General features: G+C 39.4%; 1 long non-coding RNA gene across 5 annotated transcripts in view; it reads right to left on the reverse strand.

Moving 5' to 3' along the window:
* The window catches only part of LOC112579965, a 73,377-nt gene that overhangs the window by 40,290 nt on the left and 15,928 nt on the right, over positions 1-17,159 (reverse strand). For 3 of the 5 annotated variants that reach the window (XR_006545647.2, XR_006545645.2, XR_006545648.2), the window contains one exon: positions 2,161-2,241. This is a non-coding gene — a long non-coding RNA (uncharacterized LOC112579965). Of the gene's footprint in view, positions 1-2,160; positions 2,242-8,037; positions 9,134-15,335; positions 16,937-17,159 lie in introns of those variants that run through there. The other 2 variants (XR_006545644.2, XR_006545646.2) reach the window with 2 other exon arrangements.

Consider the following 17,159-nt stretch of genomic DNA (forward strand, 5'->3'; position numbering starts at 1 on the left):
AGGTCATATAAGACATTAAATCTTCTAACTTGCTGTTCTGGGATCACTTGCTCTAGGGGAAGCCAGCTGCCATATTGTGGGAACACTCGGGCAGTCCTACAGAAAGACCTATGTGGTGAAGAAAAGAGTTTCTACTGACAGCCATGTCAGTGAGTCTTCTTAGAAGCAACAAGTCCTTCAGATAACTGTGACCTCAGCCAACATCTTGACTGCATCCCTATAAAAGACTCTGAGCCAGTACCACCCAGTTAAACTGTACTCAAATTCTTGAGCTACAAAAACTGTATGAGATAATGAAAGTTTGGTGTTTTAAGCCACTAAGCTTTGGTGTAGTTTATTACACAGCAATGGATAACTAATACTGCATCAGATTTTTCATGATCTCAAATATTCTGTCCTATGTGTCTTGAGTTGGGGATTCAAAGAATTTGATCAATAAAACCATTGCTTTCCCTGCATACAAGGTTATAGTTACTGAATCTCAATCAGTACCAAAACCAAAAAGTTCTGTATAGCACTCTAGGAATATTCTATCACTACCTAGTTCACCAAAAACGTTCTATTTCCTAGATGTGTGTGTATGTGTGCTCAACCGTGTCCAACCCTTTGCAACCCCATGGACCTTAACCTGCCAGGTTCCTCTGTCCATGGGGTTTTCCAGGCAAGAATACTGGAGTGGATTGCCATTTCCTTCTCGAAGGGATCTTCCCAACCCAGGGACTGAACCAGCATCTCCTGTGTCTCCTGCACTGGCAGGCAGGCTCTTTACCACTAGCACCACCTGGGGCAGGGCAACTTCTTGAGGAACAGATAAAATCAAAGAGATAGCTATTAAGACTCTTTGGGAAAACAGGCCCCCTGACCAGGTTACTAAGAGTCAGGAAGTGGCCTCTACTATGGGAGTCGACACTGGTGGTGTCTAAACTCCACTATGGGGTAAAGCAGAAGGATCAAGTCGAGCAAGTAGAGGTAAATCCAGCTCACCACTGTGGAACATTAAAAAGGAACTGAAGAGTTTCCAAGGATGAGGGCAAGATTGGGAGAAACAATACAAATGATCTGAAGAGAGTGGTTCAGAGACGCAAAAACACGATACAAGGCAAAGGGGGCTGGAGCCAAGATAACAAGAATAGAGAAAGTAGGTACAGAAGGGCCTGGCCGAGGGCATCAATAGGAGCCCTGTAGATGGGAGTTGTAAAGGATGCAAGCAACTTCAGATAGACAGTAATCCAACTCAAATATGTGAAAATCTTCAGAATGTTCAAGAGAAGCAGGCTGACCAAGAAAAAACAGATACGTGAATTAGGCCCTATGGCTCAGAGGTTAAAGCGTCTGCCTCCAATGCGGGAGACCTGTGTTTGATCCCTGGGCCGGGAAGATCCCCGGGAGAAAGAAGTGGTAACCCACTCCAGTATTCTTGCCTGGAGAATCCCATGGTAGGCTTCTCTGAGCGACTTCACTTTCACTTTTCACTTTCTATGGAGTTCCCTCAGAGTAACATGTCCAAAAGAGGCTGCATCAGGATGCGTGCACCAAAAGGGAAATGGAGCATGAGGCGAGGTTCCTCTCTGAGCTATGACCTTGATATGTGTATGTGTGCCCTTGTGTGCTGAGTCATGTCTGACTCTTTGTAACCCTATGGACTGTAGCCCACCAGGCTCCTTTGTCCATGGAATTTTCCAAGCAAAAATACTGGAGCGGGTTGCCATTTCCTTCTCCAGGGGGTCTTCCCCATCCATGGATAGAACCCTCGTCTCTTGCATCTCCTGCATTGACAAGCAGATTCTTTACCAGTTGATCACACCCAAAACAAGTGAGGGGCAAAGAAAGGAGTAGGGGGAGGGAAGACACACAGAAGTGTGTAGACTTCTTTGCTGGTGGCAGCTACCACTCTTCTTGAGGAAGCTGGGAAACCCTTACTGGGTTGTCTAGTTGAGCATGGGATTTCTGGGTGAAGAGGTGAAACATCTGGACCATGGGCACCTCTACATAAGAGTGTGTGGTGCTAAAGTGTGTGTCAGGCTCCTTTTGCAGCACTGGCAATCTTTGGGGAATTTCTGCACAAATAAGTTGGAATTATTTTCTCCCAGTGCACTGAGTCCAGAAATAGTCCATGACCAATGATCCATTACAGCTGCCGGTAGAAATAAATTTACTTACAACTTTGCAACAGGCTCAATACACAGTCTTGCCCATGGAAACGCACGTAGCAGTAATCAGTATTCCTCTCCGGCTCCGGACCTGGTGGATAATTACAATTAAGCTTCAATGGATTAGCTGCCAGCAGGACAGTAGATTGTGGTATTTTACATCTGTACTTTTTCAGCAAACTTGGGTATGTGAGTTTTTTTTTTCCTTCTCCATGGAAAACAAAAAGTTATTTCCAATTAATTCAGGAGACCATCAAAATTACTGAAAATTGTGTTGTTCCCCGTGATAGGATGAATGAGGTATAGAATGACTCTCCTCATTGTGTCAGAAATGCAAGGGTCACTCGCATTTCTTACAGAGCCCCTAGTTTACATTTTTCAATTAGGAGATAATCAGTGTGCCATTATGAGTAAAAACTGTTGGAATGACCTTTTGGCTGTATGCTTTAACCAGCAAATCTTTGGGGAGGATTTGATTGAAAGCATGACAGGAGAACAAGGCAAGTTATACTGATGATAAATACGAACAATTATCACACCTATTATCTGATAAATAATTTATTGTGATTTGCCATTAATCCATTTCAAGCCACCTCCTGGATAAAAACACACCCCAAAGACTGACTGAATTCAGCTTTTCCCACATCATGTCAGAAATTCTTGTCTGAAAAGCACAAAGGAAGCATTTACCTGGAATATAAAAAGCTGTCACTGTATACTTGATCATTTTAATCAGTGCAGATAAATTATGCCCCTTATAGAAATGGTAAATCAGTACTTCTCTGTCAGTTTAAAAAAAAAATATGTGAGGTGTTTTAAGGAGAAGCCATAGCTCAATACTTAGGAGTCTGTTTTGTTTTTAAATCTTGTCTTCCGTTCTTGTTAAAAGCCATCAGCCTATGCATTTTCAGTCAAAGCCTGCAGCATATTTCTAATTTCAAAGTGTACATACTATTATTATAGGATAATTAAATTCTTTATAATACTCCATAAGTCCAATTGGTAAGGATTGGTGGAATATATAAAAATGATTCTCAGTGTTAGAGTTTAGTGGCAAATGTTGTTTCTGCTACTGCGCTCTTCTTCTTGATAATTCCAACAGGCATATATATATATATATTATTTTTAACCCTGGTGACAGAAAAGTAATGTGAACCTTTTGGACATAAAGATCACATTTGTCTATAACTTCCCTGGTGTCTGAGATGGTTAAAAATCTGCCTCCAATGCAGGAAATCTGGGTTTGATCCCTATGGCATGAGGATCCCCTGGAGAAAGAAAAGGCACCCCACTCCAATATTCTTGCCTGGAGAATCCCGTGGACAGAGGAGCCTGGTGGGCTACAATCCATGGGATCGCAAAGAGTTGGACACAACCGAGAAGCTGAACACCATGGTCACTTAACACCTTGAAAAAAATTATACTATTTTTTCCCTTTGTGCACTCGCCTGATGCATGTATGACCCCATGGTGTCTCTTGTTCCAAGATCAGGTTTTAATTCTACTTTTTCTCCTCTTTTGTAATTTTTGTTCCATTTCAAAGATGGATTTTTTTAAGTAAATTAATTTGACTTTTTGTTATTTACCTCTGATGTTAAACATATGTTCTTTGTTAGAGTTTTTTCTCCATGCTTTATTCTCTTGATGTTTTTGGTTACTGTTTTACTATTATTTACTTAGTCATCCTATCAGCTTGGATTCATTTCACAGGATTCCAGAACATTTTTTAATCAATAGAACATCAATGTTGGGCAGAAATCCCTGTACCATTATCAGAAATTACAAACTGTCATGGTTCCCCCTACTAAAGAATTGAGTTATGGACCTAACGTCAAAGGGTTCTGTCTTCTGCCTGCAGGTATCTGACAGAGATTAAAATAGTCTTTAAGGTCTGTTGAGAATGTGATTATACAACTATTCAAGCAATTGGACATCTTCAGCATCAGGAGATTCTTCCTCAGAGCTACCCAAAGCCCTCCAGCTACAATAAAAGCCCATTTTAAACTTGACTTTAGGACTGGGTGACTCAACAAACTCCTTTATTTTATAGATGAGAGGACCATAGAAAAGTAGACACCACAGTGTTTTATGGTCAATGTACCCTCTGCAGTGAAGGGGGTGGGGGTGGGGAAGGGATTGGTAAAGGTGGGGGGAGGTCTTGATAGGCATTCCCTACCACTCCTTGGAAGAAAAGTTATGACCAACCTAGATAGCATATTCAAAAGCAGAGACATTACTTTGCCAACAAAGGTCCGTCTAGGCAAGGCTATGGTTTTTCCTGTGGTCATGTATGGATGTGAGTTGGACCGTGAAGAAAGTTGAGCCCCAAAGAATTGATGCTTTTGAACTGTGGTGTTGGAGAAGACTCTTGAGAGTCCCTTGGACTGCAAGGAGATCCAATCAGTCCATTCTGAAGGAGATCAGCCCTGGGATTTCTTTGGAAGCAATGATGCTAAAGCTGAAACTCCAGTACTTTGGCCACCTCATGCGAAGAGTTGACTCATTGGAAAACACTCTGATGCTGGGAGGGATTGGGGGCAGGAGGAGAAGGGGACGACAGAGGATGAGATGGCTGGATGGCATCACCGACTCGATGGACATGAGTCTGAGTGAACTCCGGGAGTTGGTGATGGACAGGGACGCCTGGTGTGCTGCGATTCATAGGGTCGCAAAGAGTCAGACACGACTGAGTGACTGAACTGAACTGACTCACAAGCAGAAGGTCTTTTATTCACCATCATGATATGAGGTGGGATCAACTTCATCAGCCTCAACCAGAACAGTTCTGAAAGACCCCAGCTACACGTGCTTTACAGAATAAAGCAAGAGAATAGAGAATTATGAGTGCCCTTCATGACATTATAGTTTTAAATAATGGGGGAATTCCTGGATTATACTCAACTTAAGGACAAGGCTATTTTTCCTAATACACTCAATTTCTAATATATCATACAGAAGTGACAAGACCTCTCTCCATGTGAAATCATAGAAACTGTTTAAAATAAGCTAAAAAGACCAGAAAAAAATATGTAGCACTTTCTCTTGGCTGAGACGAGAAAGAGATGTCACTAATGTAAATCAGTACAGCTGAAGGTCTGGTGATAATGCAACATTCAGACTTTTCATGCCAATACCATGAGAATTAACAAAAGGGAGATTTTTTTTCTCTTTCTCTCTCTTATGTCTCCCTGTTATATATATATATATATCTTTGTGCCTATCTCAATGTGTGTGTGTGGCTCAGATCCCACAGATACAGTACCAGTGAAGAACAGATGACATGAGAAAAAAAGTTTTCTATTCTCTTTCAACCAAAATTAGTATGAGTTTCTTACAGGTGCGTCTCTCTTTTTAAAAGACAATCCACTTTGAAAACTGATGATCATCCAATTCTCCCCATCTAAAAGCCCTCAGGGAAATTAGGTAGATGATGTTTGATTTATAAAGACTAGCAGATTTCTTTTCTTTGAAGGAATTCCAGATATGGCCCTTCTGTAAGGATGCTTGTGACAGAACATTCCAGCACTCCCTACCAAGCAGAATAAAGCTCCCATTTCACACAATTCCAGATATCCTCAGGTCTTCTAAGTTACCACCTGTGGTTGGATCTAAGCAAACAAAAACCTAAAAGAGGAGACAAATCATCGGTAAATCTCTTAGGTACCAATCCACAAATACTAGGAGGCAAGGGAAATAACCAGGAAGGTCTTGAAGTGATGCTAAGGAATTATGATCTGGTTGGCATCAGGGAACCTGTTGGGATAAATCAAATGGCTGAAATGTCAATACTGAGGAATGCAATCTGTGAAGAAGAGAGGACAAAGAGGTGGGGAGAAAGGGCTCACACTACAGATCAAAGAGTTGGACTTACGATGAAATACAGATGGAGGATAAAGGAAGGAGCCGTGCTGAAGCTTTATGAGTTAAGGTAAAAGAAATATATGAAATAAAGGGGAATTAGCAGTACGGGTCCTCTGTGTACTACTAAATCAAGATGAACTCGCTGATAAATTACTGTAGAGGGACAAAACAGATACCCATGTCCCCATAAATAAATAAAACGTAGCATGCAGTATCAGTCTTGGCATAGATGTCTCATCTCTCTGTTGCTGTCCACTAAAAATTTCCATGTTCTTCTCCACCTTTTCCTCCTTCTGACTCTCAGGCAACCGTGGGCACTAAGACCTCTGCTTAATTTCTTACCTTTGAATTAATGACGATATTCTGGGTTGCGTTTCTTTAGGTCCCTTAGGCAGATTGTGACCACTTGGAGTTTAAAGGCACAGTATAAATAAACCAAACATAAGTAAAATGCTAAATGACAAGATCACAAAACTTGCTACTCTAGGTTTCAATTACTGAGACATTTCTTAAGGGATAATAAAAAGAGCAAAATGCAGGTCATCTGGGAATTTTTAGAGCTGTGTTACTATTAGCTGCTTGTTTCATAAAGTGGAAAGGGCAGTGAGAGGTGAGGCAATTTGGGCCTGCTCATGAAAAACAAGGAAGAAACCATCAGGAATCTGGAGGTAAAGGGCACTTGGGATCGTAACCTGATTCCATTTGCTATGCTGAGAGGAGGCTGATTTGTGCAACTTCTCCCAAATACACAAAATAGGAAAAAGGTGAAGCCATAAGAGAGAATTCTACCCTGAAAGTTAAAACTCACATGGGAAAAATCTGTGAAGCAAAATTACACTGTGAAATGTCATTCTCTAAAGGGCTTAAACAAGAAGTGTGATAAATGTTATTACTCTGCAGTGCCATACGGGTGTTGAGGACTCAATCACCGCTCTGATTTTGCCCAACAAGTGCAAGAAGGCAGTTAGAGGAAAACAGACCCTGTTCCAAAGTGCTTTCAGGTTAAAGGCTTCAGGGAGAGAAGCAAAATGGGAAAACCACTAATACAGCCATCAAGCTCATAAATAACTTTGAATCATCACTGACTAGTTGCCCTCTAAGGTTTAAAGGCACCTTAAGGTCAGGATAAGCAAAGAATGAATAGAGTTAAAGGTCAGAAAAGTTCAGAGAAATTCCACTTAAGAACCAAAGGAAAACCAGCCTAAACCAATCTTTAAGACTGATTTTCTTAATGATCTCAGCAAAACAGTTGCAAGAAACCCCCTAATGTCATTCCAAGATCAAGCAAGTATGTCTAAGACTGGAGAACAGCTGCACTTCTAATCTGGGATACAGATAAAAGAGCATCTAAACAGTTAGAAATTAACACCCACAGGGATGATGCCCAGATACGTGAACACAGAAATTGTACAAAATGCGTGCACGCATGTATGGATATTGAGATATATATGTGTATGTGTGTTTGTGTGTGTATATTATGTCATGTAATCATAAATTCTAGTTTCAGTACAAAAGAGACAGATTTCATGAATTGAAAGTGTCATTTTAAACTTTGTTTCATATTTAATTTTGACCTTTGAAATGAGTCAACATTACACATACATAATATATAATATAAGCTATATTATCCAAGTTGTGATCAAGTCTTCCCAGGCTAAAAACACCCTGATAACATCCTCCATGAGCCAATAAATTAAGCATCTGAGGATACCATGCAAGAGAAGAGCAGAAAGAGCCAAGAATCAAAAGAAAGGAGTTTATTCTCCAAACTCCATTTGCGCACATGAACAAAGAATGTTCTCTCCTAGGGCACAAAGCCACTTTCAAGTTTATCAGTAAACCAAAACTACCACCAAAACCAAGATCAAAGACTTTGAGCAAGAAAAATACTTTGGGGTTTAGGCTTTCCCAGAAAGGATCCCAAAAGACTACCCTCACATACCTGCATAGCCAGACAGGAAAATATACCAATGACATATTGAATTTTTTTAAAAGAAAGTTATAAAGCAAGACACATGGTATAATCTCATTTTTATTAAAATACAAACACAAGTTATAAATGCACATATTTTATGAGCATAGTAGAAGATCTGAAAAAATATTTTAAAATCTCTAATGGCATTTACTCAAACAAGTGAAAGTGAAGGGCTGACTCCTATTTTGAGAATTCACTTTTGTATTATAGTAATTGTGTCTGATTTTTATAATTTTGTAAACCAACATTAATATTCTCAGAAATTAACCTTGAGATTTCCTAGCTGCCTTCTATGACTGTTTGTTAAAGTAATATTTGTCCATCCAAATTCTATAAAATCTCTTAAAGTCAAGAACTGACATTCTCTTAAAAGACAAAAGTAGTCAAATCATCTATATCCATAATAACTAGTTGAAGAATACACAAAAAGATATAAAATATGACGTGAGAAATGGTAAACATGGGGATGGGGAATTAAAATGTAGTGTGGTTAGAATGTGTTCAAACTTAAGATATCATCAACTTAAAATAATTAGATATAATATATTGTTATTATGAACCTCATGGTAATGGCAAACCAAAAACTTAGATACATGCACAAAAAAGAGAAAGGAATCCAAACATAAAACTAAAGATAATCATCACATCACAAGGTAAGAGAGAAAATAAGAGGAAAGGAAGAAAAGAGAACTACTAAAACAATCAGAACACAATTAACAGAATAGCAGTAAGTACATACCTATTGATAGTTACTTTAAATGTACATGGATTAAATACTCCAATAAAAAGATATAGGCTGAACGGATTTAGAAACAAGACCCATATATTTGCTACCTATAAGAAATTCACTTCAGATATAAAGACTCACATAGTAAAAGTGAGGGGAGTGGGGGGAAGGTATTCCCTCCAAATAGAAACAGAAAGCTGGAATAGCTATCAGTTCAGTTCAGTCCCTCAGTCGTGTCCAGCTCTTTGCGACTCCATGAATCGCACAGCACGCCAGGCCTCCCTGTCCATCACCAGCTCCCAGAGTTCACTCAAACTCATGTCCATCGAGTCGGTAATGCCATCCAGCCATCTCATCCTCTGTCGTCCCCTTCTCCTCCAGCTATACTTACATCAAAAAATCTCGATTTTAAAACAAAGACTGTAAGAAGAGACAATGGGTGATATTACATAAGAAAAACAGACCAAACAAGGAGATAACAGTTGTAAATATATATATTCCCAACATAGGAGTAAAATTAACAAATGTAAAGGGAGAAATTGACAGTAACACAATAATAGTAGAGGACTTTAACACCCCACCTACATCAATGGACAGATCATCCAGACAAAAAAATCAGTAAAGAAACACTGGCCTTAAACAACAAACTGGACCAATCAGATGGATTTAAAGATACATTTCATTTCAAACAATCCACTCAAAATCAGAAGAACACACATTCTTTTCCAGAGCACATGGAACATTCTTTAGGACAGATCACCTGCTTTGCCACAAAACAAGTCTCAATATACTTCTAAGAAGATTAAAATCATATCAAGCATCTTTTCTGACCACAGTGGCACAGGGCTAGAAATCAACTACAAGGTCGAGGGGAGGCGGGAACGGCAAAAAAATAAAATACATAGAGGCTAAAAGTATGCTACTAAACAAACAATGGGTCATTGAAGAAATCAAAGAGGATATCAAAAACTACTAGAGACAAATGAAAATGGAAACACAACAATCCAAAATCTATGAGACACAGCAAAAGCAGTTCTAAGAAGAAAGTTTATAGCAATAAAAAAGCCTACCTCAGGAAACAAGAGAAAATAAACAACCTAACATTAAACCTAAAGGAACTAGAAAAAGAACAAACAAAATTCAAAGTTAGCAGAAGGAAAGAAATCATAAAGATGAGAGCAGAAATACATGAAATAGACACTAAAAACAACAGAAAAGATCAATGAAACTAAGACCTGGTTCTTTGAAATTGAAAACCTTTAACCAAACTCATCAAGAAAAAAAGAGAGATGATCTGCCCAAATAAACAAATCAGAAGTGAAAAAGAAGTTACAATGGACACCAAAAAATACAAAAAATCATAGTTGATCACTATGAACAACTATCTGCTGATAAAGTGGATAGTCTAAAGGGAATGGACAAATTCCTAAAATGTACAACCTCCCAAGACTTAACCAGGAAGAAATAGGAAATGTGAACAGACCAATTACCAGTAATCAGATTGAATCAGTAATTTAAAAACTCACAACAAACAATTCCAGAATCAGATGGCTTCACAGATGAATTCTACCAAACATTTCAAAAAGAGTTAACACCTATCCTTCTCAAACTATTCCAAAAAACCGCAGAAGGAACACTTCCAAACTCATTATATGAGGTCAGCATCACCCTGATACAAGACATCACACATAAAAAAAAGAAAATTACAGGCCAAAATCAGTGATAAACATAAATCCAAAAATCCTCAACAATATATTAGCAAATCAAATTCAACAATACAGTGAAAGGATCATACATCATGATTAAATAGGATTTATTCCAGGGATGCAAGGATAGCTCATTATCTATAAATCAATCAATGTGATACATCACACTAACAAAATTGAAGAATGAAAATAATATGATCATCTCAATAGTAACAAAAAACTTTTGACATAATTCAACATTCATTAAGGATAAAAACTCAACGAAGTGGTATGAAGGCATGATACCTCAACATCATAAAACATATGACAAACCTACATCCAACATCATACTCAAAAGTGAAAAAGTGAAAGCATTTCCTCTGAGGTCAGGAACAAGACAAAGATATTCACTCTCACCATTTTTATTTAACATAATACTGGAAGTCTTACCCAAAGCAATTGCACAAGAAAAAGAAATAAAAGGAATCCAAATTGTAAAGGATGAAGTAAAACTGTCAGTGCTTGCAGATGATATAATACTTTATATAGAAAAAAATGAGGATGAAACCCCCTCAAAAAGACCATTAAAACTAATAAATGAATACAGCAGAGCTGCAGGATACAAAATTAATATTAAAACATAGGCAGGACACTCTCTGACATCAGCTTTAGTAGTACTTTTTGGATCTCTCTCCTCAAGTGAAGCAAACAAAAGCAAAAACAAACAACTGGAACTAAGTCAAACTAAAAAGCTTTTGCACAACAAAGGAAACTATCAACAAAACAAAAAGGCCACCTACTGAACAGAAGATACACAGATGGCCAACAGGCACATGAAAAGATGCTCAACATCATTAATCATTGGGGAAATGGAAATTAAAGCCACGAGATAACACCTCACACCTGTCAGAATGATGGTTTTCAAAAAGACAGCAAGTAACAATTGTTAGTAAGAATGTGGAGAAAAGGGACCCTTTGCACTGTTGGTGGGATTGTAAATTGGTGTAGCCATTATGGAAAACAGAATGGTGGTTCCCCAGAAAATTAAAAGTAGAACTTCCATATGATCCAGCAACTTCGCTTCTTGGTATTTATTCACAGGAAACAAAAACCCTAATTCGAAAAGATATTTTCACGCCAATGTTCACAGAAGCATTATTTATTTATAACATCCAAGATAACAGAAGCAACTTAGGTGTCCATCAATAAATAAATGGATAAAGAAGATATGATATGTATAAGCACATATATACACACATATATATGAATATATATATGATATATATGCACATATATACACACATTATATATATGTATATACACAGTAGAATATTACTCAGCCATTAAAAAAGACATCTTGCCACTTACAACAATAAGCATGGATCTAAACAGTATTCGGCTAAGTGAAAAGTCTCACAGAGAAGGCCAAATACTGCATGATCTCACTTAAATGTGGAAACTAACAAACAAAATGAAAGGAGTCATAGATACAGAGAACAAGCAGGTGGCTGCCAGAAAGGAGGGAGGCCAGGAGGCGGAAGAAATAGACAAAGGGGATTAAGAGGTACAAACCTCCAGTTAGATAATAAATAAGCCACAGGAATATCATATACAGCATGAGAAATATGGCCAATAATATTGCAAAAACTTTGGGGACAGACTAGATATTGTGGTGATCATTTCATAATGTATGTAAATGTCAGATCATTATGTAGTATACCTGAAACTAACACAATATTGTATTTCAACTATATTTCAAATTAAAAAAAGAAGAATTTCCCTTTACTATGAAAGATGGAATATATATACACACACATAAATATATACACATATATATGATACATATACACATATATACACACATTATATATATATATGTGTGTGTGTGTGTGTGTATATATATATATATATGTATATACACCATGGAATATTACTCAGCCATTAAAAAAGACATCTTGCCACTTGCAACAATAAGCATGGATCTAAACAGTATTAGGCTAAGGGAAAAGTCTCACAGAGAAGGACAAATACTCCATGATCTCACTTAAATTTGGAATCTAAAAATCAAAACAAAATGAAAAGAGTCATAGATACAGAGAACAAGCAGGTGGCTGCCAGAAAGGAGGGAGGCCTGGAGGTGGTAGAAACAGACGAAGGGGATTAAGAGGTACAAACCTCCAATTATATAATAAATAAGCTACAGGAATATCATATATAGCATGAGAAATATGGTCAATAATATCGTAATAACTTTGCATGGGGACAGACTAGACATCGTGGTAATCATTTTATAATGTATGTAAATGTCACATCATTATGTAGTATACCTGAAACTAATACAGTATTGTATTTCAACTATATTTCAATTATAAAAAAAAGAATTTACCTTCACTATGAAAGACAGACAAGGCTGTGGTCCTAGTGTGATTAGATTGACTAGTTTTCTGTGAGTATGGTTTCAGTGTGTTTGCCCTCTGATGCCCTCTTGCAACACTTACCCTCTTACTTGGGTTTCTCTTACCTTGGGCGTGGGGTATCTCTTCACGGCTGCTCCAGCAAAGCGCAGCCATTGCTCCTTACCTTGGACGAGGGCTATCTCCTCACCACTGCCCTTCCTGACCTTCAACGTGGGATAGCTCCTCTAGGCCCTCCTGCACACGCGCAGCCACGGCTCCTTGGAAGTGGGGTTGGTCCTTCTGGCACCGCCCCTGGCCTCGGGCCTGGGGTTGCTCCTCCCGGCAGCGGGCCTTGGCCTCCGGCTTAGGGGCGTGGGGTAGCCCCTCCCTCCCGCTGCCCCTGACCTCAGATGCGAGGTAACTCCTCTCATCGCTGCCCCTGAACTATGGAATGAGGTTCGTGACATTGTACAGACAGGGATCAAGACCATCCCCATGGAAAAGAAATGGAAAAAAGGAAAATGGCTGTCTGGGGAGGCCTTACAAATAGCTATGAAAAGAAGAGAAGTGAAAAGCAAAGGAGAAAAGGAAAGATATAAACATCTGAATGCAGAGTTCCAAAGAATAGCAAGAAGAGATAAGAAAGCCTTCTTCAGCGATCAATGCAAAGAAATAGAGGAAAACAACAGAATGGGAAAGACTAGAGATCTCTTCAAGAAAATTAGAGATACCAAGGGAACAGTTCATGCAAAGATGGACTCGATAAAGGACAGAAATGGTAAGGACCTAACAGAAGCAGAAGATATTAAGAAGAGATGGCAAGAATACACAGAAGAACTGTACAAAAAAGATCTTCATGACCCAGATAATCACGATGGTGTGATCACTGACCTAGAGCCAGACATCCTGGAACGTGAAGTCAAGTGGGCCTTAGAAAGCATCACTACGAACAAAGCTAGTGGAGGTGATGGAATTCCAGTTGAGCTTTTCCAAATCCTGAAAGATGATGCTGTGAAAGTGCTGCACTCAATATGCCAGCAAATTTGGAAAACTCAGCAGTGGCCACAGGACTGGAAAAGGTCAGTTTTCATTCCAATCCCAAAGAAAGGCAATGCCAAAGAATGCTCAAACTACTGCACAGTTGCACTCATCTCACACGCTAGTAAAGAAATGCTCAAAATTCTCCAAGCCAGGCTTCAGCAATATGTGAACCGTGAACTTCCTGATGTTCAAGCTGGTTTTAGAAAAGGCAGAGGAACCAAAGATCAAATTGCCAACATCCGCTGGATCATGGAAAACGCAAGAGAGTACCAGAAAAACATCTATTTCTGCTTTATTGACTATGCCAAAGCCTTTGACTGTGTGGATCACAATAAACTGTGGGAAATTCTGAAAGAGATGGGAATACCAGACCACCTGACCTGCCTCTTGAGAAATTTGTATACAGGTCAGGAAGCAACAGTTAGAACTGGACATGGAACAACAGACTGGTTCCAAATAGGAAAAGGAGTTCGACAAGGCTGTATACTGTCACCCTGTTTATTTAACTTATATGCAGGGTACATCATGAGAAATGCTGGACTGGAAGAAACACAAGCTGGAATCAAGATTGCTGGGAGAACTATCAATAACCTCACATATGCAGATGATACCACCCTTATGGCAGAAAGTGAAGAAGAACTAAAAAGCCTCTTGATGAAAGTGAAAGTGAAAGTTGAGAGTGAAAAATTTGGCTTAAAGCTCAACATTCAGAAAACAAAGATCATGGCATCTGGTCCCACCACTTCATGGGAAATAGATGGGGAAACAGTGGAAACAGTGTCAGACTTTATTTTTCTGGGCTGCAAAATCACTGCAGATGGTGACTGCAGCCATGAAATTAAAAGACACTTACTCCTTGGAAGGAAAGTTATGACCAACCTAGAGAGCATATTCAAAAGCAGAGACATTACTTTGCCAACAAAGGTTCATCTAGTCAAGGCTATGGTTTTTCCTGTGGTCATGTATGGATGTGAGAGTTGGACTGTGAAGAAGGCTGAGCGCCAAAGAATTGATGCTTTTGAACTGTGGTGTTGGAGAAGACTCTTGAGAGTCCCTTGGACTGCAAGGAGATCCAACCAGTCCATTCTGAAGGAGATCAGCCCTGGGATTTCTTTGGAAGCAATGATGCTAAAGCTGAAACTCCAGTACTTTGGCCACCTCATGCGAAGAGTTGACTCATTGGAAAAGACTCTGATGCTGGGAGGGATTGGGGGCAAGAGGAGAAGCGGACGACAGAGGATGAGATGGCTGGATGGCATCACTGACTCGATGGACGTGAGTCTGAGTGAACACCAGGAGTTGGTGATGGACAGGGAGGCCTGGCGTGCTGCTATTCATGGGGTTGCAAAGAGTCGGACACGACTGAGCGACTGATCTGATCTGATGAAAGACAGAAAGATTGAGCTGATGTTCCAGGATAATGAGACAAGAAACATGATAACTACATATAACACATAAGCCTGGTCTGGGTCTGAACCAAAGGAAGTTGCTTTTTTTTTTTTTGTCTTACTTTAAAAGACATATTCAGTCAGTTCAGTCACTCAGTTGAGTCTGACTCTTTGTGACCCCATGGACTGCAGCACACTGGGCTTCAAATTTGAATAAAGTCTATAGGTTTAATAGTGTTGTCAGTTTAATCTTGATTTTAATAACTGTACTGTGGTTACGTACATGCTTAGAATATTCACTGAAGTATTTAAGCATAAGGAGCATCTATTTTGTCTTTCACGTACTCTCAACTGGGTCAACAAAACATAGATATAGATGGAAAGAGAGAGATGACAGCAAGCATGGTAAAAATGTTAACATTTGGGCAACCTTTATACTATTCTTGCAACTTTTCTATAAATCTAAAATATTTCAAAATAAAGTTTTAAAAAAGACAGAAGGAAGGAAGAAAGGGAGGGGGGAAACTTGCCTTGCCTTCTACTCCTTCCTCACAAATGATGGTCCAAGAGTCTTCTGCTTTGTTTGTTTAGTTGGTTTTATTCATTTACACAGTTTGATCTTGTCAGAAGAATCTGATATATCTTCAGAAGGAAATCGAGTTTTCACAAATACTCGAGACTAATTTAGCTAATAAACATCTCAGGGTATTTCAAAAGCAAATGTTTGATAGCAAGAGTGACTGGCCTTATTAACAGGGCAGAAGATATAAGGAATTTAGACAAAGTCAGAAAAAGTCAGTAGCAGGACTGAAAACAAAAACCAAGTCTCCAAGCAGCTCATTCAGTATGATTTTTTTAAGCCAAAATTTTGTGATGCGGCAGCTATTCTACAGTGGAAAATTGCCCCTGGGAAGAAACAAGAGTTCATCAAAGGCAGAGGGCCAGAGTCCTCTGTCTGCTGTGGAGAGACACTGGTCATATTGCTATGCACCCCATAAATCACAAATAATAATATCCCGAGGCACTCTCTCCTGTATTAAAAGATAAGAACTCTGTTTTTGTTTCCAGAACCATTGCTCTCCTTCCCCGCTTCACACAGCTCATGTAATTCAGAAGATAGACTTCATTCAAAGAATGAAAAATAGTTAAGTCTGAATCCCGGTGCCTCTCTTCATCAATTCAGCAACTGCAGAACGTTATCTGCCTTGTAAGTACTCAGCTCCCTCTAACAAGATGAATTTCTTTCCTAAAACAGGTTTGTACTTAGGGCTTCACCACCAGCAATGTTAGCACCACTCTGAGAAAAAGATGCGTTGCTATATATGGGCTTTATAGATTGCAGGTAGACCTCATCTTTGGAGAAAAGAGATATACAGTACTCATAAATAATGACTCTTCACCAAAAAATGATAAGGAGGCATTCTCCATGAATTCTGGCAGAATCAGAGGCAGGCTCCAAAATCATCACCCAACTGAAGATGGCTTCAGAGGTTTTCTGCAGACAGCACAGTCTACCCAAAGTATAATCCATACACCAGCAGCTTCAGTGCCCCCTGAGAGCTTGTGAGAAATGCAGAATCTCAGGCCCCTCCATGGTTATGTTGAATCAGTATGTGCATTTTCACAAGATCCACAGGATATTTGTATGCACTTTGGAGTCTGAGACACACCAGACTAGAGGGAATTATGCAGTAGACAGTTTGAGCCTAGAAGCTAAAGGAAAACAACTGTGTGCACATCCACACGCGTGCACACACACACACACACACACACACCCCCCCCGGGACCACAAAATGGGACCACAAAAGGACACCCTGTTCTAGCCTGAACTACCCACAGGCTGGTACCCAGCACGCTGCCATCTCTCATCCCTCCACTCCACCACCCCTCCCATGGTCTTGGATCCATAACCCACCACCCTAAGTCAAGGACAGGT

This window comes from Bubalus bubalis, chromosome 17 (assembly GCF_019923935.1).
Source record: "Bubalus bubalis isolate 160015118507 breed Murrah chromosome 17, NDDB_SH_1, whole genome shotgun sequence".
In the NCBI taxonomy this organism is placed as follows: Eukaryota; Metazoa; Chordata; class Mammalia; order Artiodactyla; family Bovidae; genus Bubalus; species Bubalus bubalis.